Below are 19,044 nucleotides of genomic sequence, written 5' to 3'. Positions count from 1 at the left end.
ATTGACTAAGGAAACAAAATAAAGCAATTTATTTGAACCCAGTGTCACATCAAATTAAAAAAAAGGAATAATTTTATAAATAAAGTGGCTTTGTAAATGAACTTGTACATATTGATTGATGTAAAGATGTGAAATGTTAAGTCTTTAATGAGGTATATAAAAAGTTTTAGAATGGTGAGAAAGGACTTCTGATTGACCACTGTGACACAGAACAGTGAGCTTTTTGAGGTTTAATGAAGTTCTGTCCAATTAAGTGGAATTAAAGTCTAAACAGAAAAAAAAATCATACTGTGAAGCTGGACATTGACCTCAGACCTGTTATCTTTTAAATCTCATTCTCACTCTGGTGATCTTACTCCTTGAATCTCTTCCTAGTCACACCAGACTGTGTTCTGTTCTTCTGGGGAGGAAGGATTAATGATGAGCATCCTCACATCATGTACTGTATGTATCAGTCACATTTTATTAATGAATTACTGGTGTTCTGAGTCTGTAATCTTTACAATGACCACACAACAGAACTGCCAAACCTCCATCAGGATCTCTGCTTTTTATTTTCCCTCCCTGTTTACATCAAATGAATGTCTCCAGAAAGCAAAGGCCATCCAAAGTGAAAATGGTGATGCAATATGAGCTGTCAGTGATTACCTGAGACAGGATATTGCAGAACACTTTTCTTAGTTCAAATTACTTTCGGTTTCCTAGCTAAATAAAAAGGTCTTATTGGCAATTAAAATAGCAACTTCCTGAGCCACCTGGATAGTAGTATATATAGCTTACACTGGATAATGTGTTGTTTGCTTTGTGTCACAATTCCCAGTATTGATCTTCTGTTCCTAATAAAAAAATAACAAAGTGAGCCTGTATTTCTGTTACAAGACAAATCTCATGGCCCATGCTAAATGAACAGCTGACACAAACTGTTAGTGTTGTGGCTGGTCATAGATGTTTTTTTTTTTTCTTATTGTCATATAAGGTGATTCCTTGGGCACCTGGGATCTGTTTGCAGTTTTGAACCTATATGAGATGCAAAAGGATTGTTTGGATCATTGCTTCACTGTAACATTAAAAGTCACTATTTACAAAGGAGGTAGTGTAGCTGTATTTTGTTTATGGCCTCATTTTTAGATTGAATACAGTATGTACAAGAAACCAGCTGTTGCTTATTACTTCTACAGATGTGTCAGGCCCCTGATTAACACTCTTGAGCTCTTTTTAATGTCCCTTGCTTTCAGATTTTAATTTGATTACTGAAATGATGCATTACTGAAATGAGCAGATAATTTCCATGTTTACAGTTATTTTTATTCCATTTTATGTATATGCTTTTGTAGGGGAGGTAATCCATTTTCTGCTTGGGAACTGTTCAACTGGAGAAGAAGCAGTAATGATACTGTTATCCTTGATCGAATTTGGAAAAAATCCAAGTAACGTTTTCCTGAGGAATATGCATGTGGATCAGAAACTAAAACTCACTCAGTGACATTCAAGATCAGAGAATTAGATTCAAATTATTTTAGCCAAGTGTTCTCTAGCATTTAATTATTTCTGCACAACAGTATCAGAATACCCTTTTCAACTAACATCTTTTTCTGGTAAAGAATACTATAAAAAACATATTTCATATTCCTTCTGATGTTCTTCACAATTCTGATGAACTGATAAGGTTAAAGAAATTTAATTTGTAGTTCATATTGTCTAAAACTTGTTATCCAGATTGTCAGACCATTCTGAAAATTTAACTCCTCTTTCTTGGTTCTTTAGAAACATCCACACAATCTTCTCACAACATACATTGTTACTATACTTATATAGTACTGTAGTTATATTTTTTAGGCTATGATGGTTGAATATTTTATACACTTATAAAGAGTGTTTTTTTCCATCTGACCAAAATGTAGTATCTAAAATGCTGTACTTTGATTCTGTTGTATTCTGCTTTTTTTATTGAGGTCCACATATTTTAAAAATCCCATTGCTTTATTTTGGAAGCCCCTTTGGAAGTACAGTAAAGCTGCAGTCTGTTCATACACATGCGCTTCACAACAGAGTGTTATTTGGAATAAACAGCTTCCATTTGTAAACCATTACAGCTCCCTAAATCCCATATCATCCATCTCACTGGTTTCCCACATGTGTTTATTATATATAATGAAAGGCTGTGGTGGTGTTGAAAGATTCCTTAAAATTACAAAAGTGCATTCCCAGTGAAATGTAATCTATAACTTATTCAGCACCCAAAATCTTGTTCACATACTCATTTTGACTTTAACCAACAGTTGTGACACTCCTTACATCATTGAAGGCACCATTAAGGAATATTTCTGAGGCTACGATGACTTTTACCGTATCAAAGAAAATTTAAGTGTTAATGTACTAGTCATTATTCTTTTATGTTTATTATCAGGCAGTAGTTTGTAAAGGTCATTAAATGCCTTTGTATCAGCTGTGATTTTATGTAAATGTATTTTTTTGTTCATTGTATGAATCATAAGCTTCTGTGTACATTGACTCTGGCTGGTTTTGAGCTATTGGCTTTGACACATCCCAGCACATGAACTTGAGTCATTCTGCCTTGCTTGTTAATGTTATGGTTGCGAATTGAAATTAGCCTTCAATGGAACTGGCCGAGATGATGAAATTACTTTAAAAATGAATCGTTGCTTTGATCCATTTGTCATCATTCCTTAGGATAAAGTCCATCATTGCATTGTAAGGTTTGCTGATTGAATAGATTCTGCCTTTTATGACATTCCAGACTCCAAATCTGAGGTTTGGGTGTGAGAGGGTAAGTTGGATGTGAACTGCATAAAGGTTCTTCCATTTATTTTAATACATCTGGCTTCACTTACCATCCTGTCACCAGTCCTGGTCAGCAAGTTCCTGGTTGGTAATGTAACGAGCGGTTTGTGATGGGTAGGCCACTCCAGTCCTATGGTACTGCATCTGTTTCTGGTTTTCATTCTGCTCCAGACCTTAATGTTTTAAATGAACTAAGTGAATTAAGAAGTCAAATCAGCTGTTTTCCAGATCTTAATTGGATGCCAACTGAAACCTGGAGAAGCCCGCTTTGAAGCTGGATAAATTACTTGCTGTAAGTCAGCAGAGAATGAAAATATTAAAGAGAAGAAATATTTTTTTTACTTTATATTCATTCTTGAAACAGTTGGAAAATGTTGCATGGTGCAATAATAACTAGATAGTTTCTTTTTAACCTTACAGATAATAGTCAAGAAAGCACTAGACAACGTTTGTTAGTTGTCAACAGCTGATGAGCCAAACAACAATTTCAATCTTTTGTGAAAGAGCAAGGTAGTGCTTTCTTACTTTTTCTTTCATTAAGTAAACTATATCAGGAATCCAAATTCTCCCACTGAACTAATAAACGTATGTGCTGAATTCTTATCTCATCTTCATAATCTTTGGAAGAAATTCATGACAATAGGAGAAACCACTTCAGGCTTCTCTATAAAGATTGTCTCCACAAGGCTCAGTTCCTGGCCTTCTTCTCATCGTTATCTACATGGAACCTCTTGGATAGTCATCATGGTTTTAACTTCTACTGTTACACTTACACTCCGATTTATGTAAAGGCTGAGGTGGACACAAATACTAAAACCTGGTTGCAACAATATTTTTTTCTCGCTTGGCTGCAAAACCCTTAATCAGATCCTTTCCCCACATATATATCACTCCTGGTCTAGCCTTTGTGCATTGGCTCCCAGTTTGAGGATTGATGGACTGATTTCAAAGTCCTTCTGCTGACCTACAAAGCACTGACTAATTGTGCTCCTTCCTGCTTCAAAGACCTGCAGAGGTATTATGCTTTACCTTGAGAGGTCTGCTCTTTACATTTTGGCTTGCTGGGTGTCCCCATAACAAGATGCCGTGCCCTGGTTGTTACGGCTTTCTTAAAAACCTGCTGCAGACAGCACAGGATCTTCAAAGTTTGCTCAGGTGGATTACCAGATCGATGTGGTCAGCTTTGTTCCTCTGCAGTGTTATATGGTTAAGAGCACCGCAACCACAGAGACTCTTGGCTCTGATGAAGAGACTTTGCAGATGCTGTGTTTGCTTACGTTGCAGGTTAAGGGTATCAAAGCAAACAGACTATTCAGAAACCACATTTTTAGATTAAAGACTAAGAAAATGCTTCTTTTTTAATATCTATAATAATTTGCACATGCAAGCTAAATTTTTCCCAGATGTAGAGTTAAGATATTATGCAAGAATGGGTCTTTCTTTGCAATGTAGCGATTCTTGCTGTATCACAGAAAATTGTTTAAAACAAGTCACTGGTAATTTTATTCTAAAGCAAATAGTTGAAACTATAAACAAGACCTTACCACTTTCATATTAACTTTAAGCAGTCTAGTGGAAAAAGCTCACACTCCTTTTTTAAATTAATTTAAATTGTATTTGTAGGGTGGCACAGTGGTGTTGCAACTAGTGTTGTCTCATGGCTTTTGTGGTCTTGGATTAAATTCTGTACTTGCTTTTTGACCGTATTCTGCCCATGCCTCAGTGACATGCTGGATATGTTAATAACTGGTGGTTTTAAACTGGAACAAGTTGAGGTTAATTCGAACATTATAGAAAAGAAAAAGCCCAACTATTTTGCTGCTGAACCATGCTCACGTGAGGTCTCTAGGTGCTTGTGACAAGCATTCGCAGTGTATTTCCTTACAACCTATGCTTTCAGGATTGACTCCAGGTTGTATCAACACTTACCAGGAATAAGCAGTTTCTAATAACAGATGGGTGGATTGGAAATATATTTCTTACCCAGGATAATCATTTGTAAGATCAGAATTTTAAATGCAGTCAATGTTGCCTTTGTAACCTCTGCATTCTAATATGATCGCATTGTGTAGCAGCTAAATGCAAATGCCACTGATCAATACCCTAAGCCAGGTATTTAAAGGCCACTTGAGCTCTGGACCTGCATGGTACTCCGTATTGACTAGAAGGTGATTTACTGAAGCAAGAGGTTATTGGTTTATGAAATGAGAGACATTCTCAGCACAGAGCTGAACTGTTTCATTGACTTCACCTTTAGGCCCCTGTCCTAGTGTCTGATTAATCAGACTTTTCAAGGATACCAGACCATGACAGCTGAAACTCTGACCTCTCTTGCCCCACTGTGAGGAGTGTGATGTGGCCACACATTCTTTTTACTGCTGGTGCTAACCTAGTAGCAAAGTTCCAAAGGAAGGCCTGTTGACTATTCTGAAGAGTTATTGGCTGTTATTAAGATGATACCTATTCAACAGCCCTATCATTTTCCTCAGTTGTAAAGATTTTAAATTGCTGGAGTGCAATCAAGAGAGCCCTTAGCTGCAACTGTGCTTGGTAATGTTAATGTGAAGTAGCTGGTAGAAATGACAGTTGCAACGCATAGCAACAGACTCACTTGTTTTGCAAGCACCAAGTATGAATAACAACATGCAGTGATTAAACATTCCACCCTCCAGCAAATGTTTTAAACATTTTAACATGAATTAACGTCAGGATATGATTCATCAACCAAAGTGAGAAATAAAAGCAGTATGTACTGTAAATATTCTAGAGAAGAATGTTGGTTAAGCTGTTGTTGCGACAGTTTATTTTGTCTTTGTTTCAATTGGTTCATAACCACTTTTGACATTTTGTCATCCTTCTGTTCCTAATGGTTGGAAAGGGATATGGTAGAGTGCCCTGGAACCTGCATTTAGATGATGTAATTTGTAATATGGATTTCTCAGATGTCAAATTCTCAGACTCAATAACCCTTTTCCCAGTGAAAAACAAGTTATAATTGCTATGCATTCATGAAACGTCTTTGTTTTCTGTTTACTATATATATTTACATTTTCTCAGTTTCAAGGCTGTTTTTAATCAGTTTAAACAGTTTTTATGGTTTTAATCAGTGATTTGTTTTCATCAATTTTAAAATTTCCCTTAGTTTAAAATCTGAGTATCTTACGTTTACCTTTTCAGTAACCATTATGTATACTTTTACATTTTTAGTAACATGAAAAGTTACAAGTTTACTATAAAAACAAGGAGCTGCATTATGTCAAATGCAGGATTAGAATATTACAGATTAAAATATTACAGAAGTACTGTTTATAGGTTACTTTTGTAGAATAAAACAGCTAAGAGTGCTGCAGCACGTCATTTTATTTCTATACTTCCATATGGAGATTAACAGTAAAAATAATTAAATCACACAAAGATGCCTCTGACGTTGGGCATCAGCTTGCTTGAGATAAGTGGTCTATCCTCTCGCACTGTTAGATAACCCTTTTTTAAGTTTTGTATTTGACTTGACAATTTGCAAGCTCTGCAGTGTTAATTTGTACAAAACTGAAAGTCTGCTGTGGATAAGTTCACATTTCATAATTTTATTGCCTCAAGTAGTGTTGCAAAGCTTGTGTGGGTTATTTTTAACTACTTCAAAACTGATTGTGTTATTTGGCAATTTGCATATATAATTGTATCTACGGAAACAGGGGGCATGGTGTGCAGCAGCAGCCAGTTCCACAGTGTGAAAAGGTTTCCATATGTAGGTCAGTTTGAGATCTCCATTGGCAGCACAGTCAGCTGGGTTTACACTCCCCTCAAACAGGCATCTTGTTCTTTTCTCTTGACCTGCAGAGGAGTGTCTGTACAGCTGAGCTCAGAGCTCAGCAGGCAGTCGCTAGAGACAAGCTCTCTCTGAAAAGCATGCTAAACATGTGGAAGTGTGTGAAAAGAGGGCTGGTTTAGAATTTCATTAGTCTTTTTAATTCATCTTTCTCAGTTAAAATAAACATTAAAGAGCTGCATTGCAAAAACCCCATCTGCTGCCGTGATGTGTAACTTTGGATATTTTCCTAAGAGCAATTTTTAGCACAGGAAAATAAAGCACCGCAAATCTGGAATTAAGTATGCAAATGAAGAAAAAAAGTACAGTAAGTGAAAGTTTCGGAACATGACTTTTGCGAGTGCGTGGAGTATCTCACATGGTGATGCCTTCATATCGTTATCACACAAATAGCTTTCAAGACTTTGCATTAGTAAGCCTAAAGTCTGAAACTCGAAGGTTTGTATTCTATGCATTCTTATTCATATTCTATGCATTGTATGAACTGAAACACTTTAGCTTGACTGCTGTTTATCAGGATGCTGCAGGTGGTGCTTTCGCAATAGCTCAGTGGGCTTGGCGTGTCTGAGAGATCCCTACTCCACTTCAGTAAGGCCACCAATGGATGTAGCTCCACTTCTGAGGGGTGTGCATAATGCATGATTCCCTTTTGCCCTTTCTCTTATGAAGTCAGCCCAGGTTAGATATTAATAGTTACGTTCAGGGGAACCCTTTGCCTTCAGCAGCAAATACCTGTTAACCCCAGGAGCCTCTACATTTTAGTAGACATCTTCACTTCTTACATTTTCCTGTTCTGATGGCAGTTCATTTTCTGATTGGAATGGGAATTACACAAAATAATACATTTGCGCACACATTCTAAAAAGAAGCAAATCCTAGCAATTTGCTTCCTTTGCTTTTCTCACTCAATGAGGGAGTTGATCCAGCGTGGCTTTTTTATTAGTCGTTTAGCTGAACTTCAGGCAATCTGTCACTCTGTTCAGTCTACTGGAGAATCATATTGAGGTATAATCCTCTTTTGTTCCCCCTGTTCAGCTGCTTTTATTAGAAACCAGCTCCGATATTCTATCCACAGAGAAGGATGCTCTGGTCATGTGCTTTTCATTTATTTACTTGTATTACTTCAGTCATCTGAGTTGAATGAACTTTTATTACTTGAATTATCTGTTTATGGTCAAATACATTTTTATGAAATAACAGACTGAATGAAGTATCTGGAGAGTGTGCAGAGTTTCTTTTGCAATATCAAGCTGTGTGATGGCAAGTTGAAGTTGCCATTTTAATGTTGTTGTTTTTTTTTTAAATGGGTGCTATAGAATTTTGCGGAAATATTAATATAGTGCAGTAGAGATTCTCCCAGTGCAGTGTTTGTGCCTTATTAAACTGTCTCTAAGTAATTGTTTGGCTGTATTGAAACAATAGATTTGTTTGTTGTGACGAAGTCCATTTTCCAGCCTTTTATGGCAGAATTACTTGCTTAAATAAATCTCATCCATCGTAACATGATTTAAAAACAGTGTGCTGTTTTTAAAATGTGTTTGATGTTTAAACTGTGAAAATAATACTTAATAATAAAAAATATAAAATAATAAAAAATAATAAAACTGAGTGGTTCTAATGTTTTTGCCAGAATGCAAAACAAGACAGTACACAAAGGTGCTATTTCATTTGGCCTACGGAGTACCAAGACTGTCTCCACTGGAAGAAAAAATCCTTTTAGCTGTTTGTGACATTACAATTTGATATTTTAGGTTGCTGGAACTAGTAAATGCATAACTATACAGTAAGTACTAAAGGAGAGTAGCACACATTTGCAGATAAAAACATGAACAGTGCCACAAATGAGAGGAGGCCCTTCCTCCTGTGTTGCCAACTTGGTAGTTAAGTAGCTAACTGAAACTAAATATTTCGGCCAGCTGCTTATTGAGGAAGCCCAGAGTTTGAGCCTCAACACTCTTTGTGTAAAGATTTTTTTCCTGTTCTCCTAATAATGTTCTGTTAGCTTCCAGTTGAGAACATTTCCTTGTTTGACTACTGAGTCTGAAATCCTCTCCTGGGTTATATGTTTAGGATTATATATGCAGTACATGAACCACATAGCAACTCATTCTGTTTTGAATTAGGCAGCAGTGATTTAATTTTGTTAACTTATTTCTATCTCAAAGACCCCTGATACCAGAAATTGTGCCTTCTTTTATCTATTTAAGCTACTTTATTACTTTATTCTTTTTGTGGTATGGTGACCAAAACTGAACAATATATTCAAAATTAATTATTAAGTACCTTGTTAAAGGTGATCAGAACTTCCCTTAATTCAATTTCTTTTGTATTATATACCCAAGCTCTGGCTTGTTTTATCATTTTTTCCAGATTGTGTTGTGGAGAACGTGGAAAGACTTACATATATACGCAGGTTCCTTTCATGTGTAGCTTCCTTAAGCTCTGAAAATACACAGTACATTTTCCACTTTCCTGCAAGGCTCCCTTAACGCACTTAATGTTGACTTTTATCCTTGTCGCTGTTTTTGAGTTTGCTACTCCCCCAGTTTTTGTATTGGCTGGAAATTTAACTGAAATGTTACTGTACCAGGACCTAAATCATTAGCAGTAAGGAAGATGATGGGGCCTAGAACACACCCCTGTGGCACCACCCAATTTGAAGACATGAGGGATAATATCAAAAGCTAGTATCAAGAACTTTCTGGAAATGTGAATATATACTGAGCATCAAAAGAAACCTCAATTATCTGTGTAATTTTGCAAAGTCAGGAGACCTGATATGTGCAATCAAAGAGGTGTGAGAGAAACCATAATACATAATAAGGTGAGATCATTGCTAAGAAATCCCAGGTTAGAGACTGTAGTGTCAAATCCAGCAGAGAGATCAAGAAGGATTAAGACTGGGAGAGGCAGCACAAACCAAATAAAGAGAAACGGAAACGATGACGAGCATGGTATCGAGCAAATGCCTGACTGTAAAGGATCAAGCAGCAAGCACTGCAAGAGGAAATCGGAGAGTTGGCATTGCGCTGTATACTCAAAACTTTAAGAAAAGGAAGAAGGAGCATGGGACCATTGTTCTGAAATGCTTTTTTGTGGGAAAGCAGTAAGAAATGCAAGTAATGTTAGGACTTGTAATTAAGTGTAGAATTTAAAATGCAGTAAGAAGATCACATTTAGAACATTGTGTACAGTTTTAGTCATAAAGTTGTAATTAAGATTTTGTCACTCTGGAGGTAGTCCAGAAAAAAGACACCAGATACTCCCAGGATTAAAGGAATGTCTTTCCCTGACAGGCCAAAAGAACTGCATTTTTTTTTTTAGTTTTGAACAGAGAGGTCTCACTAGGGAACTTGATTCAAAATTATCAAAGACATTGACAAAGTTAATCCAATAGACTTTTTTTCACCATCAGTAGTGAACCACAAAATAGAGGTCACAAGAGGAAATTGCGGGGAATTTTGCCTTTAAAACTCAACACAGGAGGCACTCTTTTTTTACACAAAAGTTAGTAGGTCTCTGGAACAAGCTTCCCACCCATGTTGTCGAAGTGTAATGCGGGCCTGTTTAAAAGTGGGAGGGGGAACAGCCAGAGAGTGGAGAGGTGTGGAGAAGGAGGTGGGGTTGACATCTTGAATGTGGAATGTGTATGACCCTAAAACAAGATGTTAGAGGTGTTGTGAATGAGAGAAAAGGGGGGGAGTAAGTGAGAGAAGGTGGGCAATGAGTAGGCTGGATGAGAAAGGAGATTAACTGCTGAAGAGTCTGCAGATGCCAGACCTTGGAGGAGAAAAATGAGGCATATGAGACTGGGGTTGAAGGGTTGAGATTAGGGAGAGTGGAGAAAAGCTTGCAAGGACTGGATGAAAAATTGGAAAAACAGAAGAACAGAAGCAGAGAATAGAAAAATCGAGAAGCAAGAGAAGAGGGCAATGTACAGTATGTAGATTTGAGCATGCAGGTTTTAGTCAAACACAGGTTGGTCTTACTAAGTAGAGCACATAGGGGACTTTGGGAAAGGGAGGGCTGGGCTGGGTTACAAGTGAGAGGACAGAGGAAGTCAGCGGAGGAGGTGAGAGCAGGTAATGGAGTCAACGTTAAGTTCAGAGAATGTGTGAAAAATGGGACAGCACAGAGGAGATGGCAGCACCATAATGATGTGCACAAGTTTCTTGTGAAACTTCACATATCATTTTTTAGATAGATGTTAAGTGAATATTTTAAAGCTGGCTCGAGTCCTTATTAATGGAGTTGTAATGAAAGCTTACGAGGGATGACAGTAACCCTGGTCTCCCCCACCTCTGCTATTCTTAACTTGTAATCCTTTGTGTCACTTCCTGAAAAAACTATAAATACCTTCGTAAGCCTCTCTTGCTTGCGTTCATTTTTCTGCATCCCTCTTCAACCTCCATCTCCCACTACCCCAGAGTTAATTTCTCTCTCTATATGAGGTCCTAACTTCCGTATCCTGTGGCCAGGTGGTTGGCTGTCAGCCAAGAGGACCATGCCAAAGCTTCTTGTGCCTAAACTATAAGCCTTTTCTTATAGGGCGATTCGATTTTTCATGAATTTAAGGTATGAACTCCAATTTAGAGGCATAATTCATCTCAAGGAAGCAAAAATAAAAGTGTAAGGCAAGTTTGATCAACGAAGTAGTGTGCAGAACCACTATTCATTCAACACTTGGATACCTCCTGGACTCTTCCCATGCAAAATATTTTAACAAATACTTGGGCTTTATGCATTTAATTGAAAGACTCAATGGCCATTACAGAGAACTCATGGAAGAGTAAAAGTTTTGAACAGGTTCACTTTTAATTGGAACAGAAGAGGGAAGACTAAAACTGAACTCTTTTTATTACTGTGCATTGCATCATGCAATTTCCTTTGACCTTTTTTTAGAAATGCCTTTCCTTTGTAGTAAAAAATTGAATTATGGATGGAAACATCTTCAAACTTTTACAATGTAAAATATTAAAGAGTTAGATATTTTGCTATGTGCTATATTTGTACAATTAGCACTTTTAGATTTTTAAGCCAAATGAACATTATATTTCATTTTAATATTTTTTTTAAAAAGCTTTAGTTGTTCAAATATAATTTGGTGCATGCTTGCCTTCACTTGATTTAAGTATGCTTTATGTGCTGAACTTCACTGCATATTAATCTCCAGTATTTATCAGCTGTGCCCATTCAGGAGAACATGAAAGACATCTACAACGAACCCAGCACCATAGTGACCTTGACTACAGGTACACAGACAATTGTCACATGACTCAGCCTCCTTGCAGAGTGCAAGTAATTTGTTCCGCTTAGATGAGAAAAGTATTAACATCTGCTGCTATTCTCATATTGATTAGTTGCTCACAAGAATGATGACTTCAGTTGGAAGAATATCTAGTTTTCCTAAGGTGGAGGAGTACTTTTCATTGTGTTACAAAGGACAAATGCCACTTTTATATCTGGCACACTTGGACCTTCTTAAATTAATATTTAATTTACAATAAAAGAACTGAATCATTTTTCGATTGTCAGTGCAACTGGCAGTAGTTAGGGTGCTGGACTGGAAGACTGTGGGTTCAAATCCTGGGTGAGACATTGTTGTATCCCTGAGTGCGATACTTTACCTGAATTCCTCCAGTAAAATACTTTCAGTAAATTTTAATTTTTCATTTTTATAAGAAATTAAAATATCTTATATTCTGTCATCTGGAGAAAGCTAACAGTGGTGTGAATCAGTTCAGAACTGCCTTCTTATTAATTCCCCACTTGTACATTTTGAATGCAATATACTTTCTAGAAATATACAATTCTGTGTATAATTTTATTTCCACTTATAAGAATATTGGGTGTAATTTTGAGTTTTCTCTTTTTTTTTCTTAATAAATATCATATATTCATATAATAATCATATTTTTAATAAATCCACCCCCAAATTAAAATGTATAAGGCTGCAGCATATGGATTATGAAAGTAGGTCAAATGTAAGTTAGTCAGCCCTTGAGATGATTTCTGTCTAGCAGGAGATGTTCTGATAAATGTGTTAACAACAGTTTGATGATGTGCTGTGCTCATACAGGGCCACAGAGGTAGAAACGGGCTGCTTCCGTGGAGCTAACCTCCAAATTCATTCGAGCTACAGATCATACATGCTGTTTCCCTGCCTACCTGAAAATAGGAGCAGCACAGTATAGTATAATTGGATTAGTCTGTATAGAAAATAATGTCTGTATAAATCAATTTTAAATATTGCAGTTTGTCTTGCAGTCTTTCTTCTTGATGCGTATATATTAAATTGTTCAAGTAGGTAGCTGTGTCAGCATGTGTAGGATGCAAAGGAACAAATAAAGGTTTATTCCATGCCAAAAAGAGAAGAAAGGAAACACAACGTTTTGGCTGTGGAGTCTTCTTTGGGTGTGAGCCAAAACGTTGTGTTTCCTTTCTTCTCTTTTCAGCATGGAATAAACATTTACTTGCTCCTATATTAAAATTGGCTCCTTAATGTAAGTGGTGGTGGTGGTGGCGGCTGGTGTTCTCTCTGTATTTGTGTAACAGCACGTGCAACAAAACGTGAAAAATTCAGGTCGAGACTGGAAACACTACAGTGGAGAAATTATAGGAAGTAATTCCTCTTTTTCAATTTACAACAGGAAGCTTGCTGGGGTGCAAAGGAAATCAGTTCCAGTGTCATGGTGTGAAGGCTGCCTAATCTTAGATGGGCACTTGGTTATCTTTATAGGCACAGAACTGTGGCTAGCCAAAGTAATCAGTTATGGGCTGGACTGGGCTGTGACCTCTACTTTGTTGATGTAGACTGATTCCATCAACATTTTCCACATCAAAGACTACTGTTTTTTTAAAGACAGAATGTTGGCGATTCAGTGAATGTGGAGTTTATCGCGAGAGCAATGTATTTGTAAGCTTTAGAACACCTTGTGGCGCCAGCAGTCTTGTTATTGGAGGCGTGTTGTTGTTTATCAAAGCAAGACTTTTTTCTGTTTGCTTCCTTCCTTGATAAGGTCTGAATAACTCTGTTAGATAAAGTATTGTCCGAAATGGAGACACATTCACAGGAACATTTTATACATTTTTTTCTTCGCAAGTGAAATCTTTAAAACACAGTGGCTATTTTTTATAATACTGTATTACTGGCTCTTGGTAAAATTTTACAGATTGAAGTGCATGTCACACTTAAGTGTAACTGGACCTATCCATTGAGTGAAGATTCCAGTGCCTCAGCCAGGAAACTGGACACACTGCTGTTAGAGCTGCTGTCCCTCAGATGAGATATTAAATGGAGGTCTGGACATCTCGGTCATTAAAGAACCCTTGGTGGGGTTTATACTGTAAGAGCAGGGCTCTTTACCAAGGTATGCTGGTTAAATTTCACATTTTGGCTTCCATATATTTATCTAAAAATTCCTCTTAATTCAGTGGGTAATGAAAATGATCACTGTTCCACCTGAAAACATGGTTTCCGATACAAAATTGTTGTCTCAAGTCACCTAGGTGAAGTTGGTTCCTTCCTCTGTGTAAAGTATGTTAGGATCCTTTTGGATGAAAAGCGTTATACAAAATGCATGTAATTATCTTAATTGACTTCTCAGACTGTTTACACTTAAACCAAATCCAGATATCCATTTTAATTGCTTTGATTAGGTTGGAGGGGGCTTTTGTTAGTACCTAATTTTGTTCTCATCAAGGACCTAAGAAAAGATAGAGCTGTGTGTGTTTTTGTTAAACGTTTCTGACACTAATTCAGTTAGCAAGTGCACAAGACATTAGCAGCTCAAGAGCACTCTAGCATTAGTAGTTTGTAAGGTTAAGACGTACAAGTCTGAAAATAAACAGGTGATATCCTTACATCATAGTTCTAGGTCACTACACCTCAACAGGGTAAATAATAAACTGGGGCCTCATTATTGACTGTACTTTATAATTGCGTCTAGAATTTTCCAGACAGTGCTACCTTAACAGTTTTCAAGTTAGTCACATTGTGATGACAAATACAGATAACTTTTATATGAATGAGGATGAATGCTGTACCATTGTGACTAAATCTTATGTGGTCCCCAGAGTAGGTTTTTTTTTAATTTGCTCTAAACTAATAGTGATACTGCTGTGCTTAGTGCAATTTTAAATGCAGCTATAGTCTGTCTTTTGTATTAAGTTGTCTTTAAATTGGTTAACATATCTAGATCTCAGATTTAATTTTTACCATTACAAGTGTACAATCTAAAATAATGTAGTCTGCTTCTCAATTTTATATTATTCTGATTTGCCAAGTTAATTTGATGCCCTCAAGCTTCCTTAGCTTTAAAACCACAGTTTTATACATTTAATCAAGTGTATTAATGTGTAGACCTTTGCTATATACTGTATATATAGGCTTGCTTTTCATGTATGTAAAACTATTTATTTTTACATGGTTTCTAATGGACTTTTTGAATAAGTAATATAATTAAACTGTTAAACAGTCAGGTATACTTCGATTTTCAGAAATATGGAAAAGTATTACCACTGGGAATGCCTGGAGCTGTGACTTTCCTATTAGGAAAACCAGTGAAATGAAACACCATTATCACTTAAGCAAAACAGAGAAAATTAGAAGAAAGCGCAATAGGGTTAGTCTCGTGTGAGAAAAAGTTCAGGATCTGACCACCCAACAGTCATTCAACTCTGTCAGATATTTTCTACAGTGAAGGGCTCTATGAATTACAAATTAATGTGTAACTGCTGTGTTAATGTTTTGTTCCAGATCTATACTAACTGCAAAGTTTAAACCCTTAGTGTGAATCAGTCTGAAGTCAGGAAGAAACGTCAAACAAATTAAACCCACATGCTGATTAAGGCCATTTAAAATGTGGGTATCGAAAGCTCTTGACAGCAAACAAATGCAGAGTTTTAAGCATTTAATGGTTAACTTGGGAATCAGGATATTATTCTGAATGTCATAGCAGCAATATCTGCTGGTGGTTAATGATTAATTCATAACTATGTTTTGAAGACTTTTTGATAAAGTAAGGTTCAGTGCTCACACTATTTTGTCCACTCCGAAATGTGATCCATTTCCTTTGGGCAGATCCTGTGGTTTTCACTAAAGTGTGACTTACCCTTGGGCTATTGATTGAGGGAAATTGCCCGATTTACATGCAAATGAACCTAAAATACCAGTCATTCAAACTGCTAATTATACCGATGTAAGGACATTGGCTTGCTGACATCACTGGCCACATTAGCATGCAGGAGGTGTGTAGACTGCATCAGCAAGCGGGGCTGCTCAGTAACCGGGCTGGCAGTCATTACTGAAGCAGAGCTGCATGCTTCCTTTGAAATGTCTTGTGCTAGGGAGACCTTGGAGATCAAGTTAAACATATGCCAGTTTTCCTGCCTGTGAGCTTCATTTAGGAAGAAACCCTGGAAGCAGAGTCTGTTGGATACATTTAGATGGCTGCAAAGGGAGAGGATGAGAGATTCTGTTTTCTGAAAGGAGGAGAAGGAACAAAGCCCAAATTGTAAAAAGGAGACAATCTATATTACTGAAACTCCAGCACAAGGACATTTGCTTGAGAGACTGAGGCTTGTCTCTGTAGGACGGCTTCCAGGAATCTGCAAGTTTGATGTATGTGTTTACTGAGAGGCTCTGACAAAGGCTCACTGCTCAGTCCACACAGAAACAGCTTGCAGTGGCACAGAGAGAGGAGTCTGAGTGGGATGTTTCATTGCATCACAGTACTGCATATGCACCGAGCACAGCTTTCTGAAAACTAACTCCACTGTTGGGAAGCAGGTATGGATTAGTTTACTGCTTCTCATTTTGAAGGTAAGAAAGCATGTTATGTTTTCTGTGCTAGCAGATTGTTTTGCTTTACATTTTATGTTTCAGTTGTCTTGATTTTGATCTTACTGCGAGTTGTCTTGCGTTGTTTCTGGAATGCTTATTTGATTTATTTTATTTCATGTGGCACTGTTTTTTTTTTTTGTGGGATGCCTAGTACCAGTAGTTAGAGTTGAAACACTTAAAGTCAAATAAACAGCACTAACTGGATTTACTTGCCTTTTTCAAATGACAAGGAATATATGTTTTGTAGTATTGTCCTTAAGGAAGTGAGGTTTACCACTACAAAGTACCCCCACATCAAATTTGATTATACCATTACTCACATATTTCTAAGTCATTCAGTGCATTGTACATTCCGAATTGTTTTTGAATAATTCTGAAGATTAGTGTAGCCTGTATAATAGTACACATGGACATATCAGATGTACTATATTTTAGGGTAACTGTCCATTTTTGTGTGCGTGTCTGGATTATGGGGACTGCCATTGTGTAATGGTCATCAGCTGCTATGAAGCAGTTAACAGTATATACAATTTATTTTGGTTTATATTGGCACTCTGCTAATATTCACAGACAATAAAATTACTTTCCTCCTAATCCCCTGCAAAGTGCCCCATTTGCATGGCGTTGCTTTCCAGGTTTTGCCAAGATAAGAGGCAATTTTCTATGTGCACCCATTTGTGATGTAGACATGACCTGTGTTCTTGTAAATGTTCCAATCGGAGCAGCCTTTGTTTTGAAGATACGATGGCTTGGCCGTCCCAAGGATTGATGGAACTAAAATTGGTCATCCTGCATTAGCATTTGAAGAGAGTAAACAGCCAGATAATGTGACTCTGGCAGATGTACCCCTACTTCCGCAAAATCGCAGCAACGACTGTAGTAGTTTTCTTTTTATTCTGCTATTGTACAGATTCAAGGACATCTTGATCCATTTTTGTATATTTGTCAAAAAAAACAACCTCCATATAGAGGCAGCTGGTTCATATAAAGTGTACTTTTTTATTTGTTTGGATTTGTAATTAACATTTTTGCGAGTTGCAATTTATACATCCTTACAGCAGACAATAAATGTCATGTTTTGTATTGCTCAAGGCATTTTCCTTTATTTTGTGTCAGAAAACACAAACAGCAAGCCTACTGATTGCTTTCACAGATGGCGTCTTACAGCCAGCAAGACAGCTGAAAAGACAGCCATGTCAGTCATTCTTGTGAATATAGTCATTACAGTACCTGAAACTTTAAACACAGTGATCTAAGAGATTTGTCCTACAGTAAATTATTCTTGATGTAAGTTGCTGTTTGTATATCTTAATAAGAACTTCAGTGCTGCATAATAAATTAAGCTTGGAATACATTTAGGAGTATAGCAGAAAATCTCATTCTGTGTCCACTTCAGTATAAAGGCATATCAACCATTTGCGATCTTAAAATGAAAATATTTCATGAAATACCAATGGGACAAACATTTAAACATAGCATTAAAAAGTTCTAGATTTTCCTGCTGAATGAATTATTCAGGAGTGTTATTTGAATCCATATGAAAAAACAGTATATTTGAGCAATGTTAGAAGTAATTTTGCTATGGTCTTTTCTGAACCATGTTTCATTTACTGGGAGTCTGTACAGGTGCCTTGGTACTGATGGGGAGGAGCCATAGAGTTATGATTTATGGTGGCAGGTGTAAGTGTAACGTTTGAGAGGTGGAACACATTGCTTGGTTGTGGTGTAATTAGATGCTAATAATTGACAAAGAGAGCAGGGCAAATTGAGGTTGCTCAGAGTCCAATTAGTGAACTAAAAAGACAAAATTAATTGAAGTGCAATGTTACATTTTCCAATCTTTCAGGCGTGGTATTTTCCATCTAAGGGAAAATGTTTAACAGTATTTCACTGAATGTGAGTATTTCACAGTATTATGTTGGACTTGGGTGCCACTGAGTTTATAAGAAACCTTCCTGAATGTACAGTAAAACGTTGAATAAACATTCTTCCCTCCAGACTCCCACTAGCTGAGGGCTGTAAAGAATGATCTGTCGGCCCAGTATCCCAAAAAAAAAATTGGCTGCTGTTTACAACCAGCTGTTCTGAGCTCTCCTACGCAGAACTGCCATTTAATGATGTTGTTTAATCCATTCGGAATGATGCTCTGGAAAAGCTACAATGAATCTGTAAACTGTTTTAAATAGGCTTGTAGGATTGTTTTTGGAAACCACATCAAACTACTTTAAGGGCAGGAAAAGGGACCAGGCACTTTGAGGATGATGCCACATGTTGCCCAGTCCCATGTTTAGACTGTGACAAAACTCTGCCAAGGGAAGTGGTTTTGCAGTCATCCTTTCAGAGGGGAGAAAAATAAAATGGTGTTAGTCTACAAATTGATATGAGTGTGGTTAAGCACAACATTGGATCTGCACCGTTTCTATGACTTTGGAAATGCATCTGACAATTTAACACTATCCCAAATGGCTGTGTTCTTGAAACATGGATACAGAGGATTACTGTCATTTGTGTTACTTAACAAGCTATAAGAGGATAGCTTTAGGGTTCTTACTTTCATCTTTCTTAGGTCTTG

The 19,044-nt window shown here is 37.0% G+C and overlaps 1 protein-coding gene across 6 annotated transcripts in view; it reads left to right on the top strand.

The window, feature by feature from the left end:
• prickle2b (prickle homolog 2b) overlaps window positions 1-19,044 on the top strand; it is a 90,340-nt gene that overhangs the window by 57,597 nt on the left and 13,699 nt on the right. The window contains exon 1 of one of the 6 annotated variants that reach the window (XM_069189340.1): window positions 376-444. The exons of 3 other annotated variants lie outside the window; for them this stretch is intronic. The gene's annotated coding sequence lies outside the window, so the exon portion shown is untranslated. Of the gene's footprint in view, window positions 1-375; window positions 445-15,896; window positions 16,452-19,044 lie in introns of those variants that run through there. 2 more of the 6 variants (XM_015347276.2, XM_015347273.2) reach the window with 2 other exon arrangements.

This window comes from Lepisosteus oculatus, chromosome 4, assembly GCF_040954835.1.
Source record: "Lepisosteus oculatus isolate fLepOcu1 chromosome 4, fLepOcu1.hap2, whole genome shotgun sequence".
NCBI lineage: Eukaryota > Metazoa > Chordata > Actinopteri > Semionotiformes > Lepisosteidae > Lepisosteus > Lepisosteus oculatus.
The sequence above is the reverse complement of the archived record's forward strand: the minus strand, read 5'-3'. Positions and strand labels throughout refer to the sequence as shown.